The 14,243-nt window shown below is 32.5% G+C and overlaps 1 pseudogene; it reads right to left on the bottom strand.

The window, feature by feature from the left end:
• Nucleotides 1-422: 422 nt before the first annotated feature.
• Nucleotides 423-14,117, bottom strand: LOC119192910 (annotated as a pseudogene).
• Nucleotides 14,118-14,243: the final 126 nt, after the last annotated feature.

The following is a 14,243-nucleotide window of genomic DNA, read 5'->3' as shown; positions in this document are numbered from 1 at the left end:
TTCATGACGAATTGTAGTGCATTTTGAGCCAATTCCATTATCTAGAGTGCTCTCGAGAGTTAATAACCGCACTTGATGTGGAATGGACGATACACCCCACCGTTGCGTCTGTGATATGCTACCGAATGATGTCACAGACTATATTGCGTCAATAGATAGCGCGCGTTCGTGGCCGAGTGAATTGTCCACAAGGAACCAATTGCGAACTAAGTTTCTACGGTCCAAAAATGAAAGAAGTTTCATATTGGCCACGGTCGTGAGTGATATTGTAACACATTTTGCGAACTGATTTCAGATTATTATGAGGAATTTATTTTATTGTTGAAATTTAGAATTGATAAATAATTATATTATATTTTTAATTCATTAATGCGTTAATGCTAAGGATCGACCGTTTTAAACATACAATGGACAGAGCTTTTCTATTGTGATAGATTTTGCTCGTGTTCCTGCCCGCGTAAATCTATTATCCTAGAATAAAATAATTCCACTCACATTTTAAAAATAATTTCGTTTATTAACTTTTATAAAACGGTTTATCTGTTCAATCAGTTTTATCAATTATTGATGCCACGCCTCTATTAGACAAAGCGTGTTGTTATATATCCTTCCACGATAAATGAACTCGATCATGCTATGATTCTCATGATATAAGAATGAATTCGTCTATCTAGATGTCGGCTATTAATAATAAATAAATAAAAAACACACACTCAAATCGATCCAACCGTAGATAAAAACCAACTCACCGGCTTCACAGCTTAAGTAATGCAAACCACAAACCAATGAGGGGGAATCAGTATGTATAATATACCAGTAATGAATAAAGAATTAATCTTAAGTTACTTCTTTGTTTTGTACCCGTGTTAAACTATAGCAGGTAGGTGTGCATGGAGAAATATTATTCAATTAAGAAGTATATTGAATGTGTGTTTTACTTAATGAAATGGCTTTTCTGACTGCCAAATAAATACAAAATAAACAAATATATCAAGTCATATAAATAAAACACCCAATTCCATTTGTAGCGTACATTCAATCAAACACGGATACGCACTGAGCAAACCAAAGTTATTTTACTTTCATACGGTCGGTTATTAATATACTAGGTTGGTGGTCTTTCATATACTAGAGTACGGTTGAGTGGGTACCATCGTAGTGTCTATTTATGCGGCTGAGCACAATTGTTATGATTTAAACCATTTCAACCATTTATTTCTACACACATATAAATACAACAAAAAAAGGATAAAAGAAAAAAAAAACACACACACACACAGTTAACAATACCAGGCACACAACTGATTGCTTGCATGATGTGTGTTGCTATTTTGTTGTTATGTTGATGCAAATGTGATACATCAAAATAGAATTAGGTTTCAGATTTAATCGCGGTTCTTTTATATTGTCCTCATATGTATATATTGTGGTATTTTTATTGTATTCTGATTAAAAAAATCATTAGCCAGTGTAATAACTCGACATTATTAGATTTTCGAATGTCTCAGAGTGACGAACGCAGCGCAATGATTTGTAATTCAAAGGAAGGGTGGCGTTGCTACTGTTTAAATGTGGTTAGGACGTTTACCATCGAGCAAGCTGGCTCGTCTCGTCATGCAGTATTAACAAATATATTTAATAGAAAATTAAAGATAAGATGTTGAACATTCTCGTTATTTTTGTACAAGCGTTAAAAATAACTTTTAGGTAAAGAGTTTTATAAATATACGAACAGTTCTTGAGAAGTTTTATCCCTTTTCTTATTAAAATAAAAAAAACATGGACATTATGATCGTTCTAATTTTATAAATCAACTTAAATTAGACTCTATCTATACGCTTACCTATTCGCTAAAATTGAACTAAATGTTTAGTATAATATTGGTGCACATTATTAAAACTTTTAATGAGTTACAAATATCAAATTTCTAACCTTTTTCAACCCTTTGCTATATTATTTTTACATATAAGCCTTTAAAGCCAAAATCAGAAGACAAAAATATGTATAGGTATCCTCTTAATTTATAATTTTTCATGTATTACTAAGACAGTAGTCGATGTGGTAAAGATTATAACTGACAAGCTTATAAAGAATGCTTGTTTTTCGCTTTCAGATTTAAATTTTAGATCTACTCGCGAAAAGGAACATTGCGCGTATCCCATGAGTGTTAAAAAAACGGGTGACCTACATTTCACACCGAATGTGGTTCTTTGTTTTATTGATATAGTGATCGAATGGGACCTTTCCGCTTTTAATAATTAATGACGGTTATACGCCATTTTAAAACGCGTATTCGCTTTTAAAGTATTATTTAAATTAATTATGGAACGACTTTCATTTATAATAAAAATCGGACAAGTACGAGTTGGACTCGTGCACCGAGAGTTCCGTACAAATTTTATAGGTAGGTAATTTAAAAGCATCTAACATTATTATTTCAAGTAAAAGACACATTAGGTTAAAGGAAAAACTTAACATCGCCGTATGATCCTTATACACGATTACTGCAGAAATCGTTAATAATAAGATTGTAATAGTAAATTCCGTTTTTTTTTATTATAGTATACATGTACGGTGTTTAGATTTTTTCTTTACATGTGATGCAAGACTTTACTTCTTTCTTAATTTCGCCATTGTAGGGCAGCGGAAAGTACTCAGAAAGTATAGGTTTTGATTCCCCTGTGAAATTAGAAATCATATGACTATATGCAGCAGAAACAGTCAAATATTTTGAACTTACAAGTTAGATTTTTTCACAGCCGAGTTTTTAATATAAATGATACCTCTACGCGGTTTCAAGAACAGTGTCTCTACAGACATACAGATGTACACAAAGTGATCCTCTTTTTTTTAGTATGACCTTAGGAATAATAAAAATGATGTGATCCTTAATAAAAATGATGTGGTTCTTTGGAGCTACGGAACCCTAAAAATGAAATTAAAGCACAAATCAAATTAATATTTTTTAAATGTTTTTCATAGAAGTTTCACAAATACAATATATTTGATTATTCAGTAAACTTTTATATTATTTTTTCTTAACAATACGTTTCATTATATGATATTTACGTTCCGTTGTTTGCTTATAAACAACTTACTAAGAAGTTTCTAAGAAATGTCAGAAATCTAATATTTCTGTTTTAATTATTCATTACGTTTGTACTGTGTAGAATGTATATTGTAATGTAATAAGCAATGTTTGTTTTATAATTTTTACATCTATGAGCATTGTTACGTTTGTATACGAAGGAGCAAATGCTTATTGTGCTTTATTAAGACGTAGCTCGCAAGAGTTTTGTCCCCAACCTGAGCTTCACACTCGATTAGTGTAAACGATGTTTCTTTCTGCTGATGTTTACATAAATACCCCGTTTCTATGCATACAGATATTACATCTCTTATTTATAATGTATGCAAAAGAATAATTTAAAACTTACCTACGCTTACACTTTTTAAAAATAATGTAATCTTTAAAATGTTTTGTATATTAGTATTTTATATGTAAAATTATTTTTCTTATCATCATTTTACTAATGGTACAATTATTTTTATGAACATAGAAATCGGCTGTTAAAGTTAGTACCAAGCTTAGTTGCATTAAACTATACCATCCTTTATCGGATTATTAAATAAATAGTTATTTAAATCCAGTGGGTACAAATGTTAACAAGCAATAGGAGCAATCCATTCGTAAGGTTAAAACCAAAGTAACGCTCTGCTTGCCTAAATCACACTTTTCCTTTTCGGTGGGCAACGCAACCACTGGTCCTTCGGCATGAATATAATAATAGCCAGACGTCAATCTGATGAGTTATTTCAACAGATCACCCGGTTACTTAGGACTTTGTTTTTTGCTTTTGAACCACCATGAACAAGACTATTATGACTAATATTCATATAATATGAACATTCAACTTTATTTATCTGATAATTATGATTATTTAATTGTTTAACCCTCTACTTTTAAAGAGACATTTATTGTTACTAATAAAATAGGGCTCATTTTGTCACCTAGGTAGGCCTTCGTTAATTCCATTTTCCCGATAGATTGCTGTGCATATAAAGGACAAGTATAATTATAATTAGTAGTAATATTCATTTTTTACTAATTATAATAGTTCATTCGTAATAAATCAGTTGAGTCAGTAAACGCTATATTTCCTGGATCGGAAATATAGCGAGAAATGGAATTAAAAAAAGTTGATTAATGAATTTACGGTTATCCACCATATCTCCTAATTGATTGAGGGTGACAACCGGCGACAGAAACATGGATACACTTGGGCTAATCCGGTTATTCGAATACCGTGCAAAGTAATTTGAATTAAATGTGGACTATTATTGAAGTAATATTCTTAAAAATCATGTTGTTTACAAATTCAAGATCGTAATCAATCCGATGTTAGTATTAAAGTTGCAAATTTTTTAATAAAATTTGTTTTACGGATTGTCGATGAATTCTGAATTCCATGATCCAAATATATCTGTTAGTTAAGTAATGTATTTGGCATATTTATTATTCACTTATGATTTATATGCGTGTAAGTCGATAATGATATTTTATGCAAGATTTTAGTACCTACAAATAGGTATTTCACAACAACCAGTAGCGTAACGTCGTAAAGGACCCGTGACATATTAATCGAATGGTGCCCCTCCTAATGTGATATATGTATACTTATGTACTATTTTCCAACGACCTTTTTCGGGCCTAATAGACAACAAAACTTGGCACACCACTTTTATGGAAAAAATATTTATAATTTTTTAAATAGATCGAAAAAGCTGAAGTCCGCAATGGATTCCACTGCTGTTGATTTTCACAAATACATACAGAAATTTCTTTACAAATTAATCGTTTCTAAAATTATAAATTTAAAGTCTGCTTGTTAGGTTGTCCATATCATATAGAGCAATGAAATAACGGATTTTGAAAACTGGAGAGGCATAATGCTAGGTACCTTTAGCTCTAAGAGATCAAATTTGTTCAAAGCAAAATACTTGAAAACTTAGTTTAGAAAAAGGCTAACGTGAGCATACCTGCAAGTAAAAGTTAAATGTATAAAAATATATAAATTATTTTATTAAAATGTTCTTGTAATAAGTAAATACCCTTTTACCTAGAGGCTACGAGCATACAACTGAAATCTCTGACAAGGTTGATTCGGCTCCGGAATAACAATATGTGGAACTAATTTTGCATATCGTATTCCAAGATTGTTCTCTATTGATTGACAGGGGAGGATCGCGAAAGGTTTCACTAACAGCCTGACAATAGCAGAAATGTTTCTTATTTTACTTTTACCATTTGTATTGAATATCGGTATGCATGTGTGTTAAATATTGTAAACTTTAATATGTTAGGCTTATGTAGTTCATGAAATAAATTAATAGATGAATATAGTTTAGATTTAAGAACTGTCAATTTATTGGCTTTGTAGAGTACTTAATTAAATTCCAGGAGGTTCTGGATTCAAATTGGTAGTCAAGTAGGTATTAAAAATCTTGTATCAACCTATTGTTGGAATCGAAAATCAAAATAATTATTTAATATGCATTATGCGTAATGGGTAAAAATGCATAAATAATTGTGGATCTTAACTATCCAAGTCCAATAGTTTAGTAAGAGTTCATGCACGTGCAGAAGAATTCTTTTGATATATTATAATCATCCATATATTCATTCAACCAAAATTCTTATTTATATATCTTATAAAAAAAGCAAGTTTCTGTTAAATTCACATTCATTTATCTTGCGGATTTAAAAAAGGTGTTAAGATTTTTTTAATTTCTAATTATCTGCGCGTCTTAATTTTTCTTTCCGCAAAACCCACCTACAAAAGTATTAGAAATCTTAAAAATTTTTAGGTAATGAAATCGGTTCATTCATTAAGTTATGAAGTGACCAGGGAAATAGAAATCTATTTATATATATAACCTATATATATTTTACTATAATAGAGTATAGATACTTTGATTTTTGATATTCGTGACTCTATGATCGTATGTATTAGATAACTGGTTTATGGCGTTATACAGGAGAATCATAAATTATATATTTGTAACAAGTTGATGTCCCTCGTCCCACGCGACTCGGTTAGCCCATTAGAATAACTTTTATGGCGATATTAAATTCATCACATTTGTTTCCTGTTTAATAGACCATATAAACGATTAAGTAAAACATATTTATTACACTATATGAACTGAATAATGTTTGCTGGTGGTTAGATATATTTTATATCCGCCCGGATAGCGACCACCGTGCTAAGGTGTTAAACACGGATCAGCCTGTGTACATCCGGTTCGAACAGGTCGGCATAATTGTGACGACTGCCGGTAATTGTCTCTCGAGTCGACATTCTATTGGATCACACTCTACTTACCATCAGCTGTAGTGGGGACATTTTGCCGTGCACGCATAAAGCAAATATTTAATCGATTTTGTTTATTCTATTTCACTTTCTATCTATAAATCCTACTACATACATAGTCATACTGTATCCCCTTTATTCATATTTTTTATCTAACGACGAAGTAAAGCTGTGACAACAAGTTTCTCAGTGCCCAACGGCACTGAGAAATAGATATAGGCCGTTGTGATTGGTTATTATTGTTGTATTTCAATATTAGCCAATCACAACGGCCCTACGTCTACGCACTGCGAAGACTGCCATGCCGTCAGTACTGAGAAACAGACTTGTTATCACAGCCTTACTCGGTTGTTAGATAAAGTCTAGTCTATGAATGTTTATGTTAGATTTATATGTACAAAATGTAGTTATAATAATTTCTGAACACTACTAAACCAAACACTTTACTAAACACTTTAAGGCACAATTAACAAATTATTAGTGAGTGAATCACTTCAGGCATGCATCAATTATTGAAGCGCTACCCTCTGTGGAAATGAAAGGTATGGTTTGCGAAGATTTAACTTCCGGAAATTCCCGCGCGAAAGTAAAGTTACTATGCTTTTGAGTGACAATAGGGTAAATCCCAGTCGAACTGGGGCGTTTTGTTGAACTATGAAGTAACTATACTATGGCAGCAGCTTGGGGTTCTTTGGGCAACGATATCTTGAATTGGAGCAGCACTATTAGGTATATTGCGATCATCCGTATTGCCTGAAAAATAATAAAATAATGTTATTTCACTTTACAAAGTATTTCTGAAACGGTGAACCGATTTTGACCATAATTATTGGAAAGTTCCCAATACTATTATTAATTCTGGAATAGAAAACTATTACGCTCATATTGTCATTTTTTATTATAAGCAATTGTTTTATGTATAAAGTTTTACCAAACTAGTTTGTTTCGCTATTTCATATGATAGTTGTTAAAATAAGTACAATAGATAAGAAAACCATATTATTTTAAATTAATCAGTAACTGTGTGGTGGGCGTAATTTGTATATTATTTCCAGAGATTATAAAATAAAACATATTTTTGAAAGTAAAAATTCAATGTTATTCTATAAACTTCACGAAGCGTTGCTTTACTTCGATATTTAAAGGAGTTACTCAAACGATATAAAACAAGAGACCATTTCCATTAGTCATAACAAGTTTCAGTCGCAGGCACTCCATTATCCCCTCTGTTCAATATCATTTTTCATACCAACCAAAGTAAAGTAAAGCTATAATCAAAGGAAGACCTGAGGCACGATATCCATCTTATCGATTAAGTATCAGCTATGAAGGACTTCTACACAATAAGTCATATAATGCAGTCGTATTTTGAAATACGCTATCACAGTTAGTTTCATTTACTGGCATTGGTACTCGGCTAATGCTTGATATTTATCTAAAAATAAGCTTTTATCCTACTTTTATTTTTATCAGTAATAATAATGAAGCAATACAGGTAGCCCGCTTGATAGCGGTAGGGTAGGAGATTAACGCGTATTATAGATATGATATTGAATGAAGTATACTAAAACATAGCGAAAATCACGACGTTATATCCAAAATGGGTGGAAGAGATCTTTTAGACAGGTGCTTATATATAGTTTTCAATAGGGCCCTCGACATATATATTTATTTTATTTTGCATTTACACTATTGAATATATTTGCATCTACGCATGGCATATAACAATATAGCATTGAGAACCTCTTTACTAAAATCAAAGCGTACAAATGCGGTTATGTAAAAGGGTGGTAAGAAACATAGATTTTGATCGTAGTTCCGACTGATAAAAATAACATAGCATATCATGCACGTGTCTCCAAAGAGGTGGTGAAAATAACTTTATACACAGCTAGACAATGCAATAGAGTATTTAAATGAAACACAGAATGAAACTTTAGGAGCCGTGTTTACCTTAGATGTTTGTAATCGATTCTTAGTCTGGAGCATTCGAATTTTAACTCGAACGCTCCACTAAATTCTTAGCTGATTTTTCAAATGAATTAAACACTTACATAACAAATAGTTCAACGGCACTCAGTCCTTCCTCACAGGAACTTTAATTTAAAATTGCATCTTGCTTATCTGCATACAAAATAAAAAACTAAACCTTACAGATGTCAGAAGTTCTCTATTAACGTGCGCGTATCCCTTTGAGGCTAACCACAGCCGGGTTCATCTCTATTGCTTGAATGAAGTGGTCAATCTGTATAGAAATATTAGATTTACGAATTACTAGAACATAAATATATTATAAACTAGCTTCCGCCCGTAGTCGCCCGCGTGGATTTGGACTTCAAAATTGGAGGAGGTGCTCAATTTGTCGGGATGTTTTTTTAATGTATGGTGGTATGCAGGTGGTCCGATTGTGCGGTCAGGGTCTGATGATGGGATCCTGGTGAAATCGAAGGAAGCATACAGCATGATTTAGTATTCACGGGTGATGACTTATTATTAGCGTATTTCATGTATAACTTTGGTGTTTCTATACCGATTTCTCTTTTATGGAATATTTAATAATGTTCACTTTTTTAATTAGAGATGACTGAGAGTGTTATAAACGTAAGAGTAGACAAATATAATGAGAAAGCTTCGAACTGCTAAGCTGTCAGAGTTACAATGCTATTGTGAGTCAACCATAAAGATAGACATATGCTGTGATGGGATATTTTTTAATATAATTTTAAAGAGAACATTTCCGTCATACATGATTTCTGTGTAGCTTTAACCAATAAGGTTGCACGGCGACGAAGCTTAAAAATGGAGTAATCTCCCGTTTTCCCAACATTTCCCTTCACTGCTCTGCTCCTATTAATTGTAGCGTGATGAAAAGTATACTATAACCAGCTCAGGAGTATGAAAAATAATTGTACCAAGTTTCGTTAAAATCCGTCGTAGTTTTTGTTTCTATAACGGTTATACAGACAGACAGACAGACAGAAAAATTTTACTAATTGTAATTTTGGCATCAGTATCGATCCCTATTCACCCCTGATAGTTATTTTGAAATATATTTCATGTACAGAACTGACCTCTCTACAGATTTCATATAAGTAAGTATAGATAACTGATTACGAATTACGATTAAATGTTTCTGAATTATTGTATCTTACCTCTTTCTGTGTGGGTCTATCAACCGCCAACACGTCTATAGACAACAATGTATCTTGAACTCCAGCTGCTACCTGTAACATATCTTTATAGAAGGTAATTGAAATGCCATAATTATTAATACTGCTTCCTTCATGGCATCTATGGTTAATGGTCAGCGGAGCGCCAGCACAAGCTAATACATAATATTATATTAAAATTAAGGAGCTACCTTCAATGTAGACTTATGAGAGCAATCAGCGAAGATAAACAGCAAAGTAGAGCAATATGCCGCGTCGACGATGAGACCCATCTCTTTGAAAGAGAACCCGAAGCCGTGCCCAACGTATCTCCGACAGCGCTCCGTAAACAGCGATAGTTATGTTGAAGAACCTGTTCATGATGAAGACCAAGTATGATTAACTAAAATGTTTAATCCTCATAATTTCATGAAAAGAGCAAGGTCCGTTCTGTTCACGGAACTTGAATGTATAGGCAGACAGTATATCGCAAGCTTACAAGTTACAAGGTTCTATATTATTTTTTTTGCATAAATTGAATCATTACATAATTTTGTGATTTTTCAGTTTTCCCATCATCCCCAAAGGAGAACTATGATTTTTCGTCTTTATTTTTTATATTTTTTCTCATTACTCCGATATTTAAAAATTTAACAGAGGACCATGTAATTGTAAGCCAGCGATATATCTCAGTAATATCATAAATGAGAAAGTTTGTGAAGATACTTCTCTATAGATTTGGATTAATTTTAGCGCATTGATAGATTGTCTTGAATTGTATAGGCTACTTTTTATCGCGGATTTTTCATGCGGACGAAGGACAAGTAACATCTAGTTATACATATGTAATCGTAGCATATACGTGGATGTATATAAGAGTTATCATACATGACTCAGGCATATTGTGTTGCTGTAGATTCGTCATCTTATTCAATCGCCCTTGTATGTTTGGGTCACGTATTCCACTGTCCCTTCGTAACGGTGCTGTGATTTGGGTGACGTAGTTTACTTTAAGTCGACCCCTTTCAATACCTCTATATTAGGGTTATGCACACGTTTTTTTGTTTATCTTCAACTAATATCTGTTTGTGACTCCGTCAGCGCAGAAAACTTTACTGCAATGAAATTCCTACCGTAAATTTTAAAATGTGGTCTAGATATTGATCTTAATCCATCGGTTTGACAAATTTCATCAAAACACATTCGAGATTAATGCGAGATTAGATGTTAAAAATCTTCAAAACTTTCAGATAAGTATATAATAAGAAGGACATTCTTCACGAGTGTAAGCAACATATACCCGTAATGTAATGAGTTATAGTATACGCATCTTATTGTGTTATACTACAACTCAATACATATTGCTTTTCATTTTTTGTACAAATTTATACCTGATTTTTACTCTGCACTACTTTCTAAAATATTACTCGGTGGATAATTGGTTATGTAATTATTAAGTTGCTTATACTAATAATAATAGTTACCTAATTGATATTATCCAAAAATGTATATAATTATTATAGACTTCGTGCTTTATATATATATAGACAATAAATTATATAAACCGCTACCGACTTAACGCAAACTTAATGTTAATCCTCACGAAAACTTCCTGAAGAACCGCGATAAGATACGTTAAATATTAACAAGAACGTTAACTATCATTTTACTATCAGGGCGTGCTTTAATTGAAGTTGAAGCTATTAATTCTATCAGGCACTTCAAAGGAAATTTGTTTGATGCACTTTTAGCAATGACTCCTCGATTCTTGGGAATTCGTGGGTAGTGAAAGGCATTATTGATTAATTAGCAACTAAGTGGCCCAAACGTGCCAATTGCTAAAATACGGAGTCAGTTTTAATTAACAAACCAGCCTGATCTAGACTATGTAATCGTGACTTATCATCCCATAATGCAATATGGATTCAGCAATAATAATATCGTCAAGCCATGTGAGCAATATGAGGGTTATTGCACTAATAAAACCGAGTTGATACAAACACGCAACTGAATCGATTCAATCGCGCGTTTAGACTCGCGAGAGCTGCATTGGCATCGCGCACTATGGCGTGAACGAAAATAATTAATTTTAGCTTGATCTATATGTCCTCATATAGTTAATATACGTATATTCTAATTATTGGCGATCGTAAAAAAGGTAATTACTAATAAAATAAACTTGAATATAGGTGTGTACGACAGTCTATTGTTTTCGAATATGGAGATAGAGCTTTGGGACTGTCGAATGAAAAAATCTTACAAATACCAACTCAATGTCTCTGACGGTAACTGGTTGTTAATTAAACAATTGTACTACCCAAGTCAACTTGAGGGCCCTTCAGGGCAGTGCGAACTTTGGGGTGTCCGCTTAATTTAATGCAGGTATGAGCCAAGAGGGAACCAGACGACTTCTGCTACTGAGATTAGCTCTACAACTTGACAGTTTGTCTTCATCTTCTTAAAATCGGAGTGCTTTATACATAAATTCCATATCGTTGTGTAAAATGTATTCTGTTAACTTACATAAATAAGCAGTATGTAGAATAAGTCCGTGCATATGCATTTCCAAGTGACTGAAGCAATTCTGAAAGATTGAGCCACAGAAATCGGTACCGCGATATTAACTTGGCCGAACATTCCCGCTCTACATCCCAAGCAAAATAGAACGTAACAAGCATAAACTTATTATAAGATTGGATTTTATAGCTTTGGAAACTGAGTAAACAGATTAATGTCTTTGCCTAAAATGTTAAAAGTAATTTGACGCTGTACACATTTTTTGGATTATGATATAAGAATTTTTCTAAACAAATTTAGAGTTTATAAGCAGTTTGTTACACGAGCAACCGATATTATAGGATTAAAACAAGTTAGAAGAATTGTTTCTGACGTTTAAATATATTTACAATAATATTCTGTAACTTTGCTGTATGGCGAATGGTACGAAAATGTATGTCTTCATTGCAATGCCTATTGCGCATTATTAATTATGGAACCTTAAAGTTCTCATTAGCACACAAGACATATATATATATAGTAGCTAAACATATTAACTAGTGTCATTTTGTAATCTTCATGTAATGATATAACTATTTTTTTTTTAAACTGTGAAAAATAAATGTAAACAATTTACCCTGCGGAAGCTTTCAGCAAGACTTTGCGATGCAATTTTAATAGCTTTGCAGTTGATGTACCAGAGTGCACAGTTCATGTTGATCATGATAATTATGTGATAGTAGGCCATCGTGTGTCTCAGCAGGAAGCCGTCGAGAAGGGCGCACAAACTCCACGGCAGCAAACATCCCACGCTTACGTGATAACGATTGACGTTTTCAAATTTGGAAATTGAAGATTCTCCCCGGTCACTCGATAGTACCTAACCTACAAAATTACATAATTATTTATAATTTTGCAAAATCTACAAATTATTAAATATCTAAGTTACGATAGAAATACGTGAAAGCACCAAACTAGCTTAGATATTAACAGATATTTGTTCGACCTATTAGTTGTAGCTTCGGTTCCGCATAGCCTTTGGCTGACTGTCACTTTTTGTTAGAGATTGCTACAATGTTTCTATGATGTCCTAAATTACTCAGATATAAAGATTCTTTTGGAGTCGTGTCTTTGGTATAATATTAATGTAGCCCGCTTATCACACACAGTTAAAATACTTTTTCATAACACATTAAACATTTATATACGAATATTATATTCTTTATATTAGCTAAACAAATTTACAGATAGGAATTTAGATGTAGCTTCTTTCTAATATAAAGTATCTAGGTACTAAATTGAAAAAAAATCAATAAGTTATTATCATAGGTTTTATCGAATGAACGATGTCACTGCTTTTTAATACAATCACATAAGTAGTTAAAATGATTGAGCAATGCCAATACGAACATTTACTTAATTCGAATGAATAACAATATTAATCTACATTTTATTGAGAGAAAGAAAGAAATGTTACATATATAAGTTGCTTTTATGCTTTGATTTTTATTCAGGACTTCTAAACCTGTTTAAAGTATAAACTGATTTATGAATGTTAAGCGCTACTAAAAATTAAATAAATAAATCTGACCATTTCAATAAGACATGGTAAATAATTAAAAAGTTATTTTAAGTCTTATGACTCTTAAAATCCTAAGGTAGAGATTTAGCAAATCGGAATTAAAATTATGAAACTAAACAAGTACATAGCTACAGACAATAATGTAGTACTCTTATGCAGGAAAAAAATAAAACATAACACGATAGATGTTACATTTTTATAAAATAAGTATATTTTTTAACTAATATAGAATAAATTTTTAGCCTCACACACTAAAACACTTACCTTTATACCCCTAGCAAATTACCTGAAATTTTCCCCAATTAGTCTTATAAACAGCAACTTGGTTAGCAACTCCCCAACCGACGAAAGGTATCCAAAATGTGGGACGAGAAACACGACGAACAAAATAGCATAAATGTAGTCATCGAAGCGTTGGATTGAACGCAAAATCATTAAACGCTCATAGCCGACCACTAAAACGACTGCGGTGGCTGCTATATAAAAGCAAATTGCGTACATCGTTGCAGAGGATTTCCAGCTGAAGGTGATCGTTCCTGCATGAAAGTTATAATTAATTTAAGTCTAGTACCTATCGTCATTCCTAATAACAGTTAACGTTTGCAATGCAACGCTATGCCGACTTAAAAATAATAATAGGCC

Source organism: Manduca sexta, unplaced genomic scaffold (genome assembly GCF_014839805.1).
Source record: "Manduca sexta isolate Smith_Timp_Sample1 unplaced genomic scaffold, JHU_Msex_v1.0 HiC_scaffold_3354, whole genome shotgun sequence".
Classification (NCBI taxonomy): Eukaryota; Metazoa; Arthropoda; class Insecta; order Lepidoptera; family Sphingidae; genus Manduca; species Manduca sexta.
This window is presented reverse-complemented; position numbering and strand designations above follow the sequence as displayed.